The sequence below is a fragment of the Oncorhynchus masou genome, chromosome 19, assembly GCF_036934945.1.
Source record: "Oncorhynchus masou masou isolate Uvic2021 chromosome 19, UVic_Omas_1.1, whole genome shotgun sequence".
In the NCBI taxonomy this organism is placed as follows: domain Eukaryota; kingdom Metazoa; phylum Chordata; class Actinopteri; order Salmoniformes; family Salmonidae; genus Oncorhynchus; species Oncorhynchus masou.
In genome coordinates, this window is record NC_088230.1 from 35,864,400 (window position 1) to 35,884,565 (window position 20,166).

The 20,166-nt window shown below is 46.2% G+C and overlaps 1 protein-coding gene across 1 annotated transcript in view; it reads right to left on the reverse strand.

Moving 5' to 3' along the window:
• LOC135505664 (signal-induced proliferation-associated 1-like protein 1) overlaps positions 1-19,477 on the reverse strand; it is a 122,178-nt gene extending 102,701 nt beyond the window's left edge. The window contains exon 1 of the mRNA XM_064924712.1: positions 19,442-19,477. The gene's annotated coding sequence lies outside the window, so the exon portion shown is untranslated. The remainder of the gene's footprint in view (positions 1-19,441) is intronic.
• Between the last annotated feature and the right edge of the window lie 689 nt (positions 19,478-20,166).

Consider the following 20,166-nt stretch of genomic DNA (forward strand, 5'->3'; position numbering starts at 1 on the left):
CCAACCAGCAGGCATAACAACAGAGAACCACTCTGCCTCCTCCACACCAACCAGCAGGCATAACAACAGAGAACCACTCTGCCTCCTCCACACCAACCAGCAGGCATAACAACAGAGAACCACTCTGCCTCTCCTCTCCTCCACACCAACCAGCAGGCATAACAGAGAACCACTCTGCCTCTCCTCCACACCAACCAGCAGGCATAACAACAGAGAACCACTCTGCCTCTCCTCCACACCAACCAGCAGGCATAACAACAGAGAACCACTCTGCCTCCTCTACACCAACCAGCAGGCATAACAACAGAGAACCACTCTGCCTCTCCTCTCCTCTACACCAACCAGCAGGCATAACAACAGAGAACCACTCTGCCTCCTCTACACCAACCAGCAGGCATAACAACAGAGAACCACTCTGCCTCTCCTCTCCTCTACACCAACCAGCAGGCATAACAACAGAGAACCACTCTGCCTCTCCTCTCCTCCACACCAACCAGCAGGCATAACAACAGAGAACCACTCTGCCTCTCCTCTCCTCTACACCAACCAGCAGGCATAACAACAGAGAACCACTCTGCCTCCTCCACACCAACCAGCAGGCATAACAACAGAGAACCACTCTGCCTCCTCCACACCAACCAGCAGGCATAACAACAGAGAACCACTCTGCCTCTCCTCTCCTCCACACCAACCAGCAGGCATAACAACAGAGAACCACTCTGCCTCCTCCACACCAACCAGCAGGCATAACAACAGAGAACCACTCTGCCTCTCCTCTCCTCCACACCAACCAGCAGGCATAACAACAGAGAACCACTCTGCCTCTCCTCTCCTCCACACCAACCAGCAGGCAAAACAACAGAGAACCACTCTGCCTCTCCTCTCCTCACTAACACACCAACAGGAAGTGGGGAAAAAAGTACCCAAATCACATACTTGAGTAAAAGTAAAGATACCTTAATATAAAATTACTCAAGTAAAAGTGAAAGTCACTCAGTAAAATACTACTTGAGTAAAAAGTATAAAAAGTATTTGGTTTAAAAATGTACTTAAGTATCTAAAGTAAAAGTTTAAATAATTTCACATTCCTTATATTAGGCAAACCAGACGGCACCATTTTCTTGTTCTTTTTTTACATTTCCGGGTAGCCAGGGGCACACTCCAACACTCAGACATCATTTACAAACAAAGCATTTGTGTTTAGTGAGTCCACCAGATCAGAGGCAGTAGGGATGACCAGGGATGTTCTCTGTTTAGTGAGTCCTCCAGATCAGAGGCAGTAGGGATGACCAGGGATGTTCTCTGTTTAGTGAGTCCTCCAGATCAGAGGCAGTAGGGATGACCAGGGATGTTCTCTGTTTAGTGAGTCCTCCAGATCAGAGGCAGTAGATGACCAGGGATGTTCTCTGTTTAGTGAGTCCTCCAGATCAGAGGCAGTAGGGATGACCAGGGATGTTCTCTGTTTAGTGAGTCCACCAGATCAGAGGCAGTAGGGATGACCAGGGATGTTCTCTGTTTAGTGAGTCCTCCAGATCAGAGGCAGTAGGGATGACCAGGGATGTTCTCTGTTTAGTGAGTCCTCCAGATCAGAGGCAGTAGAGATGACCAGGGATGTTCTCTGTTTAGTGAGTCCTCCAGATCAGAGGCAGTAGGGATGACCAGGGATGTTCTCTGTTTAGTGAGTCCTCCAGATCAGAGGCAGTAGGGATGACCAGGGATGTTCTCTGTTTAGTGAGTCCTCCAGATCAGAGGCAGTAGGGATGACCAGGGATGTTCTCTGTTTAGTGAGTCCACCAGATCAGAGGCAGTAGGGATGACCAGGGATGTTCTCTGTTTAGTGAGTCCACCAGATCAGAGTTAGTAGGGATGACCAGGGATGTTCTCTGTTTAGTGAGTCCTCCAGATCAGAGGCAGTAGGGATGGACCAGGAATGTTCTCATGATAAGAGGGTGAATTGAACCATTTCCCTGTCCGGCTAAGCATTCGAAATGTAAGGAGTAATTTTGGGTGTCAGGGAAAATGTATGGAGTAAAAAGTACATTATTTTCTTCAGGAATGTAGTGAAGTAAAAGTTGTCAAAAACATATAGTAAAGTACAGACACCCCCCCCCCAAAAAAAAGACTTAAGTAGTACTTTAAAGTATTTGTACACCACTGTCAACAGGTTAGCTAATCTAAGCCAATCACAGACGAACAAGCGATTCGGTGGCATTCTCTCTGAGCCTCTTTACGGTGTCGCCACCATGCACGATGCTAGGTACAAGGACCCGCTACTTCGACGCAGACAAGAAACAGGGTTTACGTGAAACCGAGGAAGAAGTCACGGACAGACAGAGCTGAAACTTCACTGCTTGACATGTACGATGAAATCCTGGTTGAGAATGAAACGACTGAACAAATTAACAACGAAACAGCACAGCAAGTAGGTGAAAGAAATACGTTTTGATGTTTTACTGGGGACATGCGTAAACGTCAACAAAATAACTTTTCCGGTCAGTGTGTGTGCGTGCGCACGTGTTTCAACTATTCAGCTGTCCTAGAATGCTTAAAAAGGCCTCTAAAATTTTAAATAACGGTGGTGATCTGTATCTTTTTTTTTGCAAGGAGAATATTGGATACCGGTATCGGCCAAAAATGTCGTATAGGTGAATCACTAACTACATCACATCAACACATCTACTACTGCAGTACAACTCATTACAATGCACATGACATAAAACAGAGGGCACAAAACATTAAGAACACCTTCCTAATATTGAGTTGTACCTCACACTTTCAACCCTCAGAACAGCCTCAATTCGTCGGGGCATGGGGCTCTACAAGGTGTCTAAAGTGTTCCACAGTGGCTCTACAAGGTGTCTAAACAGGGGCTCTACAAGGTGTCGAAAGCGTTCCACAGGGGCTCTACAAGGTGTCGAAAGCGTTCCACAGGGGCTCTACAAGGTGGGCTCTACAAGGTGTCTAAAGGTTCCACAGGGGCTCTACAAGGTGTCTAAAGCGTTCCACAGGGGCTCTACAAGGTGTCTAAAGCGTTCCACAGGGGCTCTACAAGGTGTCTAAAGCGTTCCACAGGGGCTCTACAAGGTGTCTAAAGCGTTCCACAGGGGCTCTACAAGGTGTCTAAAGCGTTCCACAGTGGCTCTACAAGGTGTCTAAAGCGTTCCACAGGGGCTCTACAAGGTGTCGAAAGCGTTCCACAGGGGCTCTACAAGGTGTCTAAAGCGTTCCACAGGGATGCAGGCCCATGTTGACGCCAATGCTTCCCACATTCTTTGATACACACGGGAAAACTGCTGAACGTGAAAAACCCAGCCGTGTTGCAGCTCTTGACACACTCAAACCGGTGCGCCTGGCACGAACTACAATACCATACCCCGTTCAAAGGCACTTCAATCTATTGTCTTGCCCCTTCACCCTCTCAATGGCACACATACAATGGCTCAATTGTCTCAAGGCTTTAAAAAAAAAACAATCTTTCATCTGTTTCCTCTCCTTCATCCACACTAATTGAAGTGGATTTAACAAGTGACATTACTAAAATATCATAGCTTTCACCTGGATTCACCTGGTCAGTCTATGTCATGGAAAGAGGATAATGTTCTCCATGTTGTGTTGCTACCATGTCGTTGTTATGTTGTGTTGCTACCATGTCGTTATGTTGTGTTGCTACCATGTTGTTGTTATGCTGTGTTATGTGTTGCTACCATGTCGTTGTTTATGTTATGTTGTGTTGCTACCATGTCGTTGTTATGTTGTGTTGCTACCATGTCGTTGTTATGTTGTGTTGCTACCATCGTTGTTATGTGTTGTGTTGCTACCATGTCGTTGTTATGTTGTGTTGCTACCATGTTGTTATGTTTGTTGCTGTGTTATGTTGTGTTGCTACCATGTCATTGTTATGTTGTGTTGCTACCATGTCGTTGTTATGTCGTTGTTGTGTTGTGTCGCTACCATGTCGTTGTTGTTGTGTCGCTACCATGTCGTTGTTGTTGCTACCATGTCGTTGTTATGTTGTGTTGCTACCATGTCATGTTGTTATGTTGTGTTGCTACCATGTCGTTGTTATGTTGTGTTGCTACCATGTCGTTGTTATGTTGTGTTGCTACCATGTCGTTGTTATGTTGTGTTGCTACCATGTTATGTTGTGTTGCTACCATGTCGTTGTTATGTTGTGTTGCTACCATGTCGTTGTTATGTTGTGTTGCTACCATGTCGTTGTTATGTTGTGTTGCTACCATGTCGTTGTTATGTTGTGTTGCTACCAGGTTGTTGTTATGCTGTGTTGCTTCCATGTTGTTATGCTGTGTTGCTACCATGTTGTTGTTATGCTGTGTTGTGTTGCTACCATGTTATGTTGTGTTGCTAACATGTTGTTATGCTGTGTTGCTACCATGTTGTTATGTTGTGTTGCTACCATGTTGTTATGCTGTGTTGCTACCATGATGTTGTTATGCTGTGTTGCTACCATGTTGTTGTTATGTTGTGTAGTTATGTGTTGCTACCATGCTGTGTTGTCATCTTAGGTCTCTCTTTATGTCGTGTTGTCTCTCTTGTTATGATGTGTGTTTTGTCCTAGATTTATATTGTATTATTTTTCTTTATCCCAGGCCCCGCCTCCATCCCCGGAGGAGGCCTTTTGGTTGGCCGTCATTGTAAATAACAATGTGTTCTTAACTGACTTGCCTAGTTAAATAAAGGTTAAATAAAAATAATAATACATGTTTTGTACAGTGTATTCACCTCAAATCTTAAGCATTACCCTTTAATCACTATTTAGAGAAGGAGGGAGAGGGAGAGCAAGAAACAGAGAGAGGGCATAGGAACTATTGCCTGGATATCCAAAATGGTGTCTATGTGGCTCTGTTTGGCCGTAGTGTGTGATCTACCCTGTATCCGTGCAGCACTGACGGTGCAACTGTGGTGCCACGGAAGAGGAGAGGGACGGAGAGACTTGAGGAGCAGATTCCTCTCAAACCATGTCGGTCTGCGTGTGAATGCATGTCGCGAGGCCTCAGTGTTCGCCTGCGTCACCAAGTGGCACCCTATATAGTACACTACTTTTGACCAGAGCCCTATGGCAACCTATTCCCTAAATAGTACACTACTTTTGACCAGAGCCCTATGGCACCCTATTCCCTACATAGTACACTACTTTTGACCAGGGCCCATAAGGTAGTAGTGCACTATGAAGGGAATAGCTTCCCATTTGGGACTCCTCCTCAGACATCTTTTTGATGATACAGCGATGACAGGTGGTGGTAACTGACTCCAGGGTCTCAAAACATTCCTACGTCATTTGCATCTCTCAAAACGTGTCAACAGACAAACATTCTCACGGTAAAGGGTTGTGCTCATCTCTCTCTCTCAATTCAAGGGGCTTTATTAGCATGGGGAAACATATGTTAACATTGCCAAAGCAAGTGAGGTAGATAATATACAAAAGTGAAATAAACAATAAAAATGAATAGTAAATATTACAAAAGAATACAGACATTACAAATGTCATATTATGTCTATATACAGAGTTGTAACGATGTACAGATGGTTAAGGGTACACAAGGGAAAATAAACATATATATGGGTTGTCTTTACAATGGTGTTGGTTCTTCACTGGTTGCCCTTTTCTTGTGGCAACAGGTCACACATCTTGCTGCTGTGATGTCACACGGTGGTATTTCACCCAGTAGATATGGGAGTTTATCAAAATAGTTTTTTTTTTCCATATTCTTTGTGGGTCTGTGTAATCTGAGGGAAATATGTGCCTCTAATATGGTCATACATTGGGCAGGAGGTTAGGAAGTGCAGCTCAGTTTCCACCTCATTTTGCGGGCAGTGCACATAGCCTGTCTTCTCTTGAGAGCCATGTCTGCCTATCGAAGACCCTCTCAACAGCAAGGCTATGCTCACTGAATCTGTACATAGTCAAGGATTTCCTTAAGTTTGGGTCAGTCACGGGGGGGGTCTCTCTCTCTCACCCGGGTGATGGTTGGTCTGTGCTTTAAGTCTTTCTGCAGGAATGAGAAGTCTATTTGTCATGTTGGCTTTAGCCCGTAGCATAGAGCAGTGATTGTCCTGTCAGGGAGAAATCATTTTCCTTCCTCCACCTTTCCTCTCGGTTCTGTCCTGCTGTGCGGAGAGGAAAGGTCGTGTGGTCAGCAATTGACTGTAGGAGCCAGCTGTTCTGTGAGCGGAGGTTGAACTTATGCCAGCCTATGTACAAAATGGCCAATCGACCCAGTTCTATACAAGGCTAAAGTTGTGTATGGTAGCCTCTATTCAGTAGTTAGGCCTGCTGTATGGTAGCCTCTATTCAGTAGTTAGGCGAGTCTGTATGGTAGCCTCTATTCAGTAGTTAGGCCTGCTGTATGGTAGGATCTGCTATGTTGAAGCCAGCTGCTCGTTTTCTCAATCCTGACCAGGGCCATAGAAATGCAAACTCGGTCAGAAGATGTAACCTAGCTTTTCAAATGTCCACCATATTTGCAACAAAAGTTCCAACTTCCAAGACAACGAAATTCTGTTCAAAATACAGATTCGAATATTTTTGTTCTGGAATGTTTGGAGCCAATATGGAATGAAAGTTCACTAACTCTGTATGAATTATAGAAGAGCTCTGGCTTTGAGGTCGACCAACCGGTAAAGTCTGGCCAATAGCATCTCTTCCTCTCCTGAGAGCGAGGGGCGTGGTCAGAGTGGGCTAACACTGTCAGAGCTGTCAACACCGGACAGGAAACACACACACACACACACACACCTCTGGTTCCCTTTCTGAATCCTCTTCCAGGTTAAGGAAGTTTGAAAAAGGCCAAGTTGTTCAGAACAGACAGAGGGCCAACCTCAGTGGGGTGGGTTTTCAAACACAACAGAAATGGTATTTGTAAAGGCTGATATGCACAATAAAAGAGATGTCCTTGGTCACTTTTCAAGAGCATCTTATGGTAGATAATTTACTAGAATAAGGTCAAGCTGAGGTCTACTGCTTTCAGTTAATATATTTAGGTTACTGTCCAAGGCCTCCAGCCGTGGCGCAGCCCAAGGCCTCCAGCCGTGGCGCAGCCCAAGGCCTCCAGCCGTGGCGCAGCCCAAGGCCTCCAGCCGTGGCGCAGCCCAAGGCCTCCAGCCGTGGCGCAGCCCAAGGCCTCCAGCCGTGGCGCAGCCCAGATGCGCAAAGGCCTTGGCGCAGCCCAAGGCCTCCAGCCGTGGCGGCCCAAGGCTCCAGCCGTGGCGCAGCCCAAGGCCTCCACGTGGCGCAGCCCAAGGCCTCCAGCCTGGCGCAGCCCAGCCTCCAGAGTGGCGCACAGGCCTCCAGTGCAGATGGAAAAGTAGGGGTGTCGGGTGCTGGGTGAAACTAATGTCTCCACAGAGAGAGTGGTACAGATTGTGAGTGAAGAGAAAGTGGAGAGAGCGAGAGAGAGAGAGAGAGAGTGGTAGAGAGCGAGAGTGGCAGAGGGAGGGGGGGCACAGAGTAATGACTCTTCACTCCATATGAAAATGTGTGGGAGTGGAAGGCACGCAGATAGGAGGTAGAGCGAGCGAGAAAGAGATATACAGGAAGATAGAGAGGTTTGCAATAGAGAAAAATACACAGAGATATTGAGAGAGAGAGAGAGAGAGAGAACGGAGCGAGAGAGAGTCAGTCAGCATAGCTCGGGGTCAGTCAACAGTGACCTCTCGTCTCATCTGGGAGGAATGAGAAAGGACACCGACATTTAGAGTCCTCAGGCACATTCTCACTACACAACAACGAGAATACACTCAGAACACTGAATCAAGACCTGAACATCATGGAGAAGCACAATACTCTCAGAACACTATCACGACTACAGAAAACCACAACACACTCCTCCTGTAACACTGTAACACGACTACAGAAAACCACAACACACTCCTCCAGTAACACTGTATCACGACTACGGAAAACCACAACACACTCCTCCTGTAACACTGTATCACGACTACGGAAAACCACAACACACTCCTCCTGTAACACTGTATCACGACTACGGAAAACCACAACACACTCCTCCTGTAACACTGTATCACGACTACAGAAAACCACAACACACTCCTCCTGTAACACTGTATCACGACTACAGAAAACCACAACACACTCCTCCTGTAACACTGTATCACGACTACAGAAAACCACAACACACTCCTCCTGTAACACTGTAACACGACTACAGAAAACCACAACACTCCTCCAGTAACACTGTATCACGACTACAGAAAACCACAACACACTCCTCCTGTAACACTGTAACACGAATAAGAAAACCACAGACCACACTCCTCCAGAACTAACACCTGTAACACGACTGAACAGAAAACCACAAGCCACGTGGACAAATACCTCCTGTATGACACTTTGTCTGAAGACGTTACGGAAAACCACTGGGACACTCACTCCTGTAACACTGTATCACGAGCTACAGAAAACCATAACACAGTCCTCCTGTAACACTATCACTGTGTCTGGGACAGAAAACCACAACACACTCCTCCTGTAACACGGTATCACGACTACAGAAAACCACAACACACTCCTCCTGTAACACTGTATCACGACTACAGAAAACCACAACACACTCCTCCTGTAACACTATCACGACTACAGAAAACCATAACACACTCCTCCTGTAACACTGTATCACGACTACAGAAAACCACAACACACACCTCCTGTAACACTGTATCACGACTACAGAAAACCACAACACACTCCTCTGTAACACTGTATCACGAAACTACAGAAAACCACAACACACTCCTCCTGTAACACTGTATCACGACTCACGGAAAACCACAACACAGTCATCCTGTAACACTGTATCAGGGACTACAGAAAACCATAACACACTCCTCCTGTAACACTGTATCACGACTACAGAAAACCACAACACACTCCTCCTGTAACACTGTATCACGACTACAGAAAACCACAACACACTCCTCCTGTAACACTGTATCACGACTACGGAAAACCACAACACACTCCTCCTGTAACACTGTATCACGACTACAGAAAACCATAACACTCTCCTCCTGTAACACGACTACAGAAAACCACAACACACTCCTCCTGTAACACTATCACGACTACAGAAAAACACAACACACTCCTCCTGTAACACTATCACGACTACAGAAAACCATAACACACTCCTCCTGTAACACTGTATCACGTACCTACAGAAAACCACAACACACTCCTCCTGTAACACTGTATCACACCAGTACAGAAAACCAGGGGGTACCGGTACACTATACACACTCCTCCTGTAACACTGTATCACGACCTACAGAAAACCACAACACACTCCTCCTGTAACACTGTATCACGACTACAGAAAACCACAACACACTCCTCCTGTAACACTGTATCACAACTACAGAAAACCACAACACACTCCTCCTGTAACACTATCACGACTACAGAAAACCATAACACACTCCTCCTGTAACACTGTATCACGACTACAGAAAACCACAACACACTCCTCCTGTAACACTGTATCACGACAGAGAATAAAAAGGGAAGCTCTTGACTGCAGACCAGACTGGAGAACTACAAGCTTTCCTAGAACTACAATACACCCGTAACAACGGATGACGTCTGAACTAGGGTACATTACACTGCTATAACCTTGCATCAGCCACGTGGACAAATACCTGGACCATATGCTGCCATGACAGTCTTTGTCTGAAGACGTTAAAAGGTGACGATGACCTGGGAAACGCTACACTAGATGGGTGAGTTTTTGGCTCAGGCACGTGATGTTGGCCAAAGGGGGGGTCCTCTGGAACAGCTGTAGACCGTGTTGTAAAAAGGTTGTGTCCCAAACAAAAGTGTCAGAGAGAACAATAGGCTACTGTGTCTGGGACAGAAGGAACAGAAAGTTCTTCAGCACCTGGCACCCGAGCAGACTGGCACCCGAGTCAGACTGGCACCAGTACAGAGTCAGAGGCTATATGGTACCCGGCAGACTGGCACCAGGGGTACCAGTACAGAGTCAATGTGGCACCCCGTACAGAGTCTGGCACCCGGTACAGACTGGCACAGGGGTACCAGTACAGAGTCAGTGTGACTGGCACCAGTACAGAGTCAATGTGGCACCCCGTACAGACTGGCACCCCGCAGACTGGCACCCCAATGTGCAGACTGGCACCCCGTACAGACTGGCACAGACTGGCACCCAGAGTCAGACTGGCACCCCACTGAGGCCGGCACATTACACTGCTATAACCTTGCATCAGAGCCATGTGGACATATACCTGGACCATATGCTGCCATGAGTCAATGTCTTTGTCTGAAGACGTTGAACAGAAAGTCTTCAGCAAACCTCCACATACTATATACAGCACTACAGACAGTGTGACTACAGGATGGCCAGCAAGGATCACTGACAGGGGGCACCCCACTGACTGGCACCCCGCAGACTGGCACCCGTACAGAGTCAATGTGGGCACCCCCAGACTGGCACCCCCAGACTGGCACCCCCAGACTGGCACCCCAGTACAGACTGGCACAGGGGGTACCAGTACAGAGTCAATGTGGAGGCACCCCACTACTGACTGGCACCCCACTACTGACTGGCACCCCACTACTGACTGGCACCCCACTACTGACTGGCACCCCACTACTGACTGGCACCCCACTACTGACTGGCACCCCACTACTGACAATGTGGAGGCACCCCGGTACAGACAATGTGGCACCCCACTACTGACTGGCACCCCGGTACAGAGACTGGCACCCCACTACAGAGTCTGGCACCCTATATACTGACTGGCACCCCACACCAGTCTATACAATTCAAAATCAAACTTTATTAGTCACATGGGCCGAATACAACAAGTGTAGACTTTACAGTGAAATGCTTTACTGACAAGCCCTTAACAACAGTGCAGTTCAAGAAGAGTAAAGAAAATATTTACCAAATAAACTCAAGAAATTAAAACAAATAATAATAAAAAATAACATAACAATAACGAGGCTATATACAGGGGGTACCAGTACAGAGTCAATGTGGAGGTTAAATACAGGGGGTACCGGTACAGAGTCAATGTGGAGGCTATATACAGGGGGTACCGGTACAGAGTCAATGTGGAGGCTATATACAGGGGGTACCAGTACAGAGTCAATGTGGAGGCTATATACAGGGGTACCGGTACAGAGTCAATGTGGAGGCTATATACAGGGGGGTACCGGTACAGAGTCAATGTGGAGGCTATATACAGGGGTACCGGTACAGAGTCAATGTGGAGGCTATATACAGAGGGGGTACCGGTACAGAGTCAATGTGGAGGCTATATACAGGGGGTACCGGTACAGAGTCAATGTGGAGGCTATATACAGTGGGTACCGGTACAGAGTCAATGTGGAGGCTATATACAGGGGGTACCGGTACAGAGTCAATGTGGAGGCTATATACAGGGGGTACCGGTACAGAGTCAATGTGGAGGCTATATACAGGGGGTACCGGTACAGAGTCAATGTGGAGACTATATACAGGGGGTACCAGTACAGAGTCAATGTGGAGACTATATACAAGGGGTACCAGTACAGAGTCAATGTGGAGACTATATACAGGGGGTACCAGTACAGAGTCAATGTGGAGACTATATACAGGGTGTACCGGTACAGAGTCAATGTGGAGGCTATATACAGGGGGTACCGGTACAGAGTCAATGTGGAGACTATATACAGGGTGTACCGGTACAGAGTCAATGTGGAGACTATATACAGGGGGTACCGGTACTGAGTCAATGTGGAGGCTATATACAGGGTGTACCGGTACAGAGTCAATGTGGAGGCTATATACAGGGTGTACCGGTACAGAGTCAATGTGGAGGCTTTATACAGGGTGTACCGGTACAGAGTCAATGTGGAGGCTATATACAGGGGGTACCGGTACTGAGTCAATGTGGAGACTATATACAGGGGGTACCAGTACAGAGTCAATGTGGAGGCTATATACAGGGGGTACCGGTACTGAGTCAATGTGGAGACTATATACAGGGGGTACCAGTACAGAGTCAATGTGGAGGCTTTATACAGGGTGTTATGGTATAGAGTCAATGTGGAGGCTATATACAGGGTGTACCGGTACAGAGTCAATGTGGAGGCTATATACAGGGGGTACCAGTACAGAGTCAACGTGGAGGCTATATACAGGGGGTACCAGTACAGAGTCAATGTGGAGGCTATATACAGGGTGTACCGGTACAGAGTCAATGTGGAGGCTATATACAGGGGGTACCAGTACAGAGTCAATGTGGAGACTATATACAGGGGGTACCGGTACAGAGTCAATGTGGAGGCTATATACGGGGGTACCAGTACAGAGTCAATGTGGAGGCTATATACAGTACTACTGGGGGTACCGGTGTCAATGTGGAGGCTATATACAGGGTATTATATAGTACAGAGTCAATGTGGAGGCTATATACAGGGTATTACGGTACAGAGTCAATGTGGAGGCTATATACAGGGGGTACCAGTACAGAGTCAATGTGGAGGCTATATACAGGGGGTACCAGTACAGAGTCAATGTGGAGGCTATATACAGGGTGTTACGGTACAGAGTCAGTGTGCGGTACAGGTTAGTTGAGGTAGTTTGTACATGCAGGCAGGGGTAAAGTGATTATTCATAGATAATAAACAGTGATTAGCAGCTGTGTTAAAACCAGGGGGACAATGTAAATAGTCCAGGTCTATACAGTACTACTGACGGGTGTAGGTCTATACAGTACTACTGACGGTGTAGGCCTATACAGTACTACTGACGGTGTAGGCCTATACAGTACTACTGACGGGTGTAGGCCTATACAGTACTACTGACGGTGTAGGCCTATACAGTACTACTGACGGGTATAGGCCTATACAGTACTACGGGTATAGGCCGGTGTAGGCCTAGTACAGTACTACTGGCGGTGTACTACTGATACAGTACTACTGACGGGTACTATACAGTACTACTGACGGTGTAGGTCTATACAGTACTACTGACGGTGTAGGTACAGTACTACTGACGGTAGGCCTATAGTACTACTATACAGTACTACTGACGGTGTAGGCCTATACAGTACTACTGACGGTGTAGGCCTATACAGTACTACTGACGGTGTAGGCCTATACAGTACTACTGACGGTGTAGGCCTATACAGTACTACTGACGGTGTAGGCCTATACAGTACTACTGACGGTGTAGGCCTATACAGTACTACTGACATACAGTACTACTGACGGTGTAGGCCTATACAGTACTACTGACGGTGTAGGTACAGTAGGTAGGCCTATACAGTACTACTGACGGTGTAGGTCTATACAGTACTACTGACGGGTGTAGGCCTATACAGTACTACTGACGGTGTAGGCCTATACAGTACTACTGACGGTGTAGGTCTATACAGTACTACTACAGTAATACTGACGGTGTAGGCCTATACAGTACTACTGACGGTGTAGGCCTATACAGTACTACTGACGGTGTAGGTCTATACAGTACTACTGACGGTGTAGGTCTATACAGTACTACTGACGGGTGTGGGTCTATACAGTACTACTGACAGTGTACTACTGACAGTGTAGACCTATACAGTACTACTGACGGTGTAGGCCTATACAGTACTACTGACGGTGTACTACTGACGGTGTAGGCCTAGAGGGTTCTCTTGTGTCATGCGTGGATCAACTGCCTTTTATTTATCGCCCTAATAATGTCTTTTTATTGGACTAAATGCAGTTTGTTTGTACTTCCCTGCCCGAGCCTGATCAAATCAAATAATGGACCGTGTGTTTCCCTCAAAATGTAGGCAGTACATTCAGCATTTGTTTTTAGTCTAGGAGACTGTCAAAGTCTGTAGTCCATTAGGGCCCTGTAAAATCACTTCAATGTTTTTCCTGATTGCGCTGTTCAGGAACCGTTTGGTCCTAGACTTGGCACTCCGGTACCAGCTTACGGTGCTGTAGAGAGAAAACAGTCTACGACTTCGGTGACTGGAGTCTCTGACAATTGTATGGGCTTTCCTCTGACATCGCCTATTATATAGGTCCTGGATGGCAGGAAGCTTGGCCCCAGTGATGTACTGGGCCGTACGCACTACCCTCTGTAGCACCTTACGGTCGGATGCTGAGCAGTTGCCATACCAGGCGGTGATGCAACCGGTCAGGATGCTCTCGATGGTGCAGCTATAGAACCTTTTGAGGATCTGGGGACCAAATCTTTTCAGTCTCCTGAGGGGGAATAGGTTTTGTCGTGCCCTCTTCACGACTGTCTTGGTGTGTTTGGACCATGAAAGTTTGTTGGGGATGTGGACACCAAGGAACTTAAAACTCTCGAACCGCTCCACTACAGCCCCGGCGATGTTAATGGGGGCCTCTTCGGCCCACCTTTTTCTGTTGTCCACGATCAGCTCCTTTGTCTCGCTCACATTGAGGGAGGGGTTGTTGTCCTGGCACCACACTGCCAGGTCTCTGACCTCCTTCCTATAGGCTGTCTCATTGTTGTCGGTGTTGTGACGCCAGCTAACTTATTGCTGTTGGAGTCGTTGTTTGGCCATGCAGTCGTGGGTGAACAGGGAGTACAGAAGGGGACTAAGTACACACCCCTGAGGGGCCCCAGTGTGGAAAACGTGTCGTTGCCTACCCTTACCACCTGGGGACGGCCCGTCAGGAAGTCCAGGTTCCAGTTGCAGAGGGTGTTGTTCAGTCCCAGGGTCCTTAGCTGAGTAATGAGCTTTGAGGGCACTATGGTGTTGAACGCTGAGCTGTAGTCAATGACTAGGTGTTCCTCTTGTCCAGGTGGGAAAGGGCAGTGTGGAGTGCAATAGAGATGGTGTCATCTGTGGATCTGTTGGGGCGGTGAATTGGACTGTGTCCAGGGTCTCTGGGATGATGGTGTGGATGTGAGCCATGAGCAGCCTTTCAAAGCACTTCATGGCTACAGACGTGAGTGCTACAAGGCGATAATCATTTAGACAGTTTACCGTCGCTTCCTTGGGCACACAGGGCAGGCAGTACACGTCCTGCTGATCCATCTGGCCCAGCGGCTTTGTAAATGTTGACCGTCCGCTATCACACAGTCATCCAGAACAGCTGGTGCACCTGACTGTGGAGGCCTATACAGTACTACTGACGGGTATAGGTCTATACAGTACTACTGACGGTTGTAGGTCTATACAGTACTACTGATGGGTATAGGTCTATACAGTACTATTGATGGGTACAGGTCTATACAGTACTACTGACGGTGTAGGCCAACGTGTTTTCAGGTCTATACAGTACTACTGACGGTGTAGGCCAACGTGTTTTCAGGTCTATACAGTACTACTGACGGTGTAGGCCAACGTGTTTTCAGGTCTATACAGTAGTACTGAAGGGTGTAGGTCTATACAGTACTACTGAAGGGTATAGGTCTATACAGTAGTACTGAAGGGTGTAGGTCTATACAGTAGTACTGAAGGGTGTAGGTCTATACAGTAGTACTGAAGGGTGTAGGTCTATACAGTAGTACTGAAGGGTGTAGGTCTATACAGTAGTACTGAAGGGTGTAGGTCTATACAGTAGTACTGAAGGGTGTAGGTCTATACAGTAGTACTGAAGGGTGTAGGTCTATACAGTACTACTGACGGGTGTAGGTCTATACAGTACTACTGACTGTGTACTACTGAAGGGTGTAGGCCAACGTGTTTTCAGCACTTTTATTACCCCGCCTTATCAAAACTCACTTTCTCATCTGCTGAGAAATAATGTTTGGAACATCAAAAATCGCAATAAAATTGCAGTATCGAAACGTGAGAATCGCGAATACATATCTTTTCCTCACCCAAGTATCGTGATAACATGGTGAGGTCCCTGGCAATTCCCAGCCCATTTCACCTGCTCTCTCCCTCTCCACTTTACAGTACAACTGTTTGTGTGAATGTGGGAGGGTGAGTAGGAGGAGAGAGACAGCAGATTTCCCAGAACGCACTGCCAGCGACGAGGAGAGGAAAGGGGAGAATGAAAGCGTTTTCTAGAACACTCTGTGCTATTCTACCCTGAGAGAAAATGAGGGTCGCCTACTCACTCCTTTCCTCCCGTAACAAAATGATTGTTATTGAAAGAAAGAAAAAAAGGCACCATGAGTCTGAAGGTAATGAGCTCTGCTGAAGTGGTTGAGGGAGGGAGAGAGCAAGAGGACATCTGACTGACACAGCCTTTTAAAAAGGAGACACAAAATTCTCTCAATAGCTGTACTATATTTTGTACAATTATCAGTGGATATGCGCGAATCCACAGACACATTTCACCCTTCTCTAAGCCCCGCCCCAGAATGTTTGGCCATCAATCGCAGGGCTCCAATGAACAGCAACTGTTGTAGAGTCCAACAACGCGAATAACGTTTAAAATCGCATAAAAGCCAGTGAGGGATAAAAACTCAAATTTGATCTGTCACATGCGCCGAATACAACAGGTGCTCCCAATGGACAGCAACTGTCGTCGAGTTCACCTTACAGTGAAATGCTTACTCTTACAAGCCCTCAAACAACAATGCAGCTAAGAAAATACACATAAAAAAGTCACAAGATAAGAAAAACAAATAATTAAAGGGGGCAGCAGTAAATAACAACAGCGGGGTTGTATACAGGGGGGTACCGGCTCAGAGTCAGTGTGTCATGTGCGGGGGCACCAGTGTCGAGGTAATTGAGGTAATTATGTACATGCAGGTAGGTTTATTGAAGTGGCTATGCATAGATAATAACAGAGTAGCAGCAGTGTAGGGGGGGGGGTGCAAATTGTCTGGGTAGCCATTTAATTAGCTGTTCAGAAGTCTTATGGCTTGGGGGTACAAGCTGTTTAGGAGCCTCTCGGACCTAGACTTGGCACTCCGGTACCGCTTGCCGTGCGGTAGTAGAGAGAACAGTCTATGACTGGGGTGGCTGGAGTCTGACAATTTTTTGGGCCTTCCTCTGACACCACCTGGTATAGAGGTCCTGGATGGCAGGAAGCCTGGCCCCAGTGATGTACTTGGCCGTACGCACTACCCTCTGTAGTGCCTTGCGGTCGGAGGCCGAGCAATTGCCATACCAGGCAGTGATGCAACCAGTCAGGATGCTCTCGATGGTGCAGCCGTAGAACCCTTTGAGGATCTGAGGACCCATAACAAATCTTTTCAGTCTCCTGAGACAGAATAGGTTTTGTCGTGCCCTCCTAACGAATACCTTGATGTGCATGGACCATGTTAGTTTGTTGGTGATGTAGAAGCCAAAAGAACTCTCAACCTCCTCCACTACAGCCCCATCGATGAGAACCATGGCTTCTGGTTGGGGTATGTACGTACAGTCACTGTGGGGACGACGTCCTTGATGCACTTCTGGATGAAGCCAGTGACTGATGTGGTGTATTCCTCAATGTCATTGGAAGAATCCCGGAACATGTTCCAGTCTGTGACAGCAAAACAGTCCTGTAGCTTAGCATCTGCTTCATCTGACAACTTTTTTTATAAACCGAGTCACTGGTTCATCCTGCTTTAATTTTACTTGTAAGCAGGAATCAGGAGGATAGAATTATGGTCAGATTTGCCAAATGGAGGGCGAGGGAGAGCTTTGTATGCGTATCTGTGTGTGGAGTAAAGGTAGTCTAGAATTGTTTCCCCTCTGGTTGCACGTTTAACATGCTGATAGTTATTCGGTAAAACTGATTTAAGTTTCCCTGCATTAAAGTCCCCGGCCACTATGAGCGCCGCCTCTCGATGAGCGTTTTCCTGTTTGCTTATGGTGGTATACAGCTCATTGAGTGCAGTCTTAGTGCCAGCATCAGTCTGTGGTGGTATGTAGACAGCTACGAAAAATACAGATGAAAACTCTCTAGGTAGATAGTGTGGTCTACAGCTTATCATGAGATACTCTACCTCAGGCGAGCAAAACCTTGAGACTTCCTTAGCTATCGCGCACCATCTGTTGTTTACATAAATGCATAGGCCCCCACCCCGTGTGTTACCAGAGGCTGCTGTTCTGTCTTGCTGATAGAGTGGCCCCCAATGGTGTTCCCCCCAATGGTGGAACAAACTCCCTCACGACGCCAGGACAGCGGAGTCAATCACCACCTTCCGGAGACACCTGAAACCCCACCTCTTTAAGGAATACCTAGGATAGGATAAAGTAATCCTTCTCACCCCCCCCCCTTAAATGATTTAGATGCACTATTGTAAAGTGGCTGTTCCACTGGATGTCATAAGGTGAATTCACCAATTTGTAAGTCGCTCTGGATAAGAGCGTCTGCCAAATGACTTAAATGTAAATGTATAACCCACCAGTTGTGTTCTTAATGTCGTCATTCAGCCACGACTCTGTGAAACATAAGATACTACTGTTGTTAATGTCCCGTTGGTAGGATATACGTGCTTTCAGTTGGTCCCATTTATTTTCCAGCGATTTGAACGTTAGCTAGCAGAACGGTGGGCAAGAGCAGATTAGCCACTAGTCGCCCGATCTTAGCAAGGCACCCGGATCTTGTGCCTCAAAATCTCAGATCCAGTGAATCACGGAGATCGGGGCCTGGTTGGGTGTCTGCAATATATCCCTCGCGTCCGACTCATTGAAGAACTCGTCAAATTGATTTTTTTTGGTTTTATGGCTAAATAATTTAACAGATCACCAGGGGTACTTGCTACTTTGATTAATGAAATGCAGAGCTCATTGGAGCTCTTTTTAAATCCCAAATTATACTTTTGTTACATTGTTTTCTAGCTCAGCTGGTTAGCTAGCTCTCAGTCGCACTGACCACCAAACACTGCTAACGCTAACTAGCTAGTCACTTAATATAACTTGTTTTCTCACAAGGTTAGCTAGCTAAGTTAGCAATGTTATGAATACAACTCCCATCTGCTGTCGACCTCAGGATACTAGTTAAGAGCACTAGTTCGCTCCAAAAGTGGTTATAGGTTACATGCTGCCAGTGAATTCAGAGACATTCAGTGGCTTGCTACACTACAATGATAATTTGACCAGGTTCCCGAGATTGTAATTGTAATGACAGTCCACCACAGCATACCCAATATTTTCCTGATTAGCAAGGGGTAAATTGCATTGTGTATTAGAAACACAGTTTGAGATCATTGTGAGGGGATTACTCAAACGGTTGGTATGGGGAAATTAGCTTCACGGGTTAATGTTGTCTGAGGTTACCACGGGGGATGTAGGTGTTGGCAAAGGGTCAAGTTTCTAATTTAAAAAACTAAATTTACTTCACATGACATCCCACTGGTCTAGAATAAGAATAGAAGCTCTTTTCAACTACACCGCTAGAAAAGAACAGCAGTATCCTTGACAACCAACCCAGTGCTAAAAGTCAAAAGTGAATTTGAAAACACTGCAGAGAGCACAGTTTATTAATAACAGTCAGTGAAAGAAAAGTACACTTAAAGCAATGTTAAGGCAACGTTTGTCTACTTACAGGCTCCTGTCCTTTGTGTCAGTCTCAGGATAATCTGAAAGGGAAAAAAGGAGGAACATATTTGGACCAAAACAGCAAACTATAAGAATATAAAATCATGGGAAAGTCACAGCACCCCTTTGAGACTAAACTTGGCTGACAGGGCAGAACTAAAAAGAGATTCATGAAATAACACATCCCAAAATAATAGAGGCTGACTGATATGGGATTCTTGGGTCTGATAGCGATTTTAGGGAGGCAAGTCACCAATATATGTGCTAATATGTGGTATTTTAGAGGTGAAATGATATACAGACCGTTTCATTCACAAATTGTGCTCCAAAAGGATTAACAGATACTATACTCTAAATTATGATTCCTAAATATTTTTTATTTTTATTTTATTTTTATTTCACCTTTATTTAACCAGGTAGGCTAGTTGAGAACAAGTTCTCATTTGCAACTACGACCTGGCCAAGATAAAGCTTAGCAGTGTGAACAGACAACACAGAGTTACACATGGAGTAAACAATTAACAAGTCAATAACACAGTACAAAAAAGGCGAGTCTATATTAAAAATTAACATTGTTTGATAACCACCAAAAAGCAACTATATCCACTATAAATACAAAAGACTTGTTCTTAGGTACGTTCTTTAAGTAAATGTAAATCTGAAACTGCACTTTTCACAACTATACACTGAAATCAGTGGTGTAAAGTAAATAAGTAAAAAATACTTTAAAGT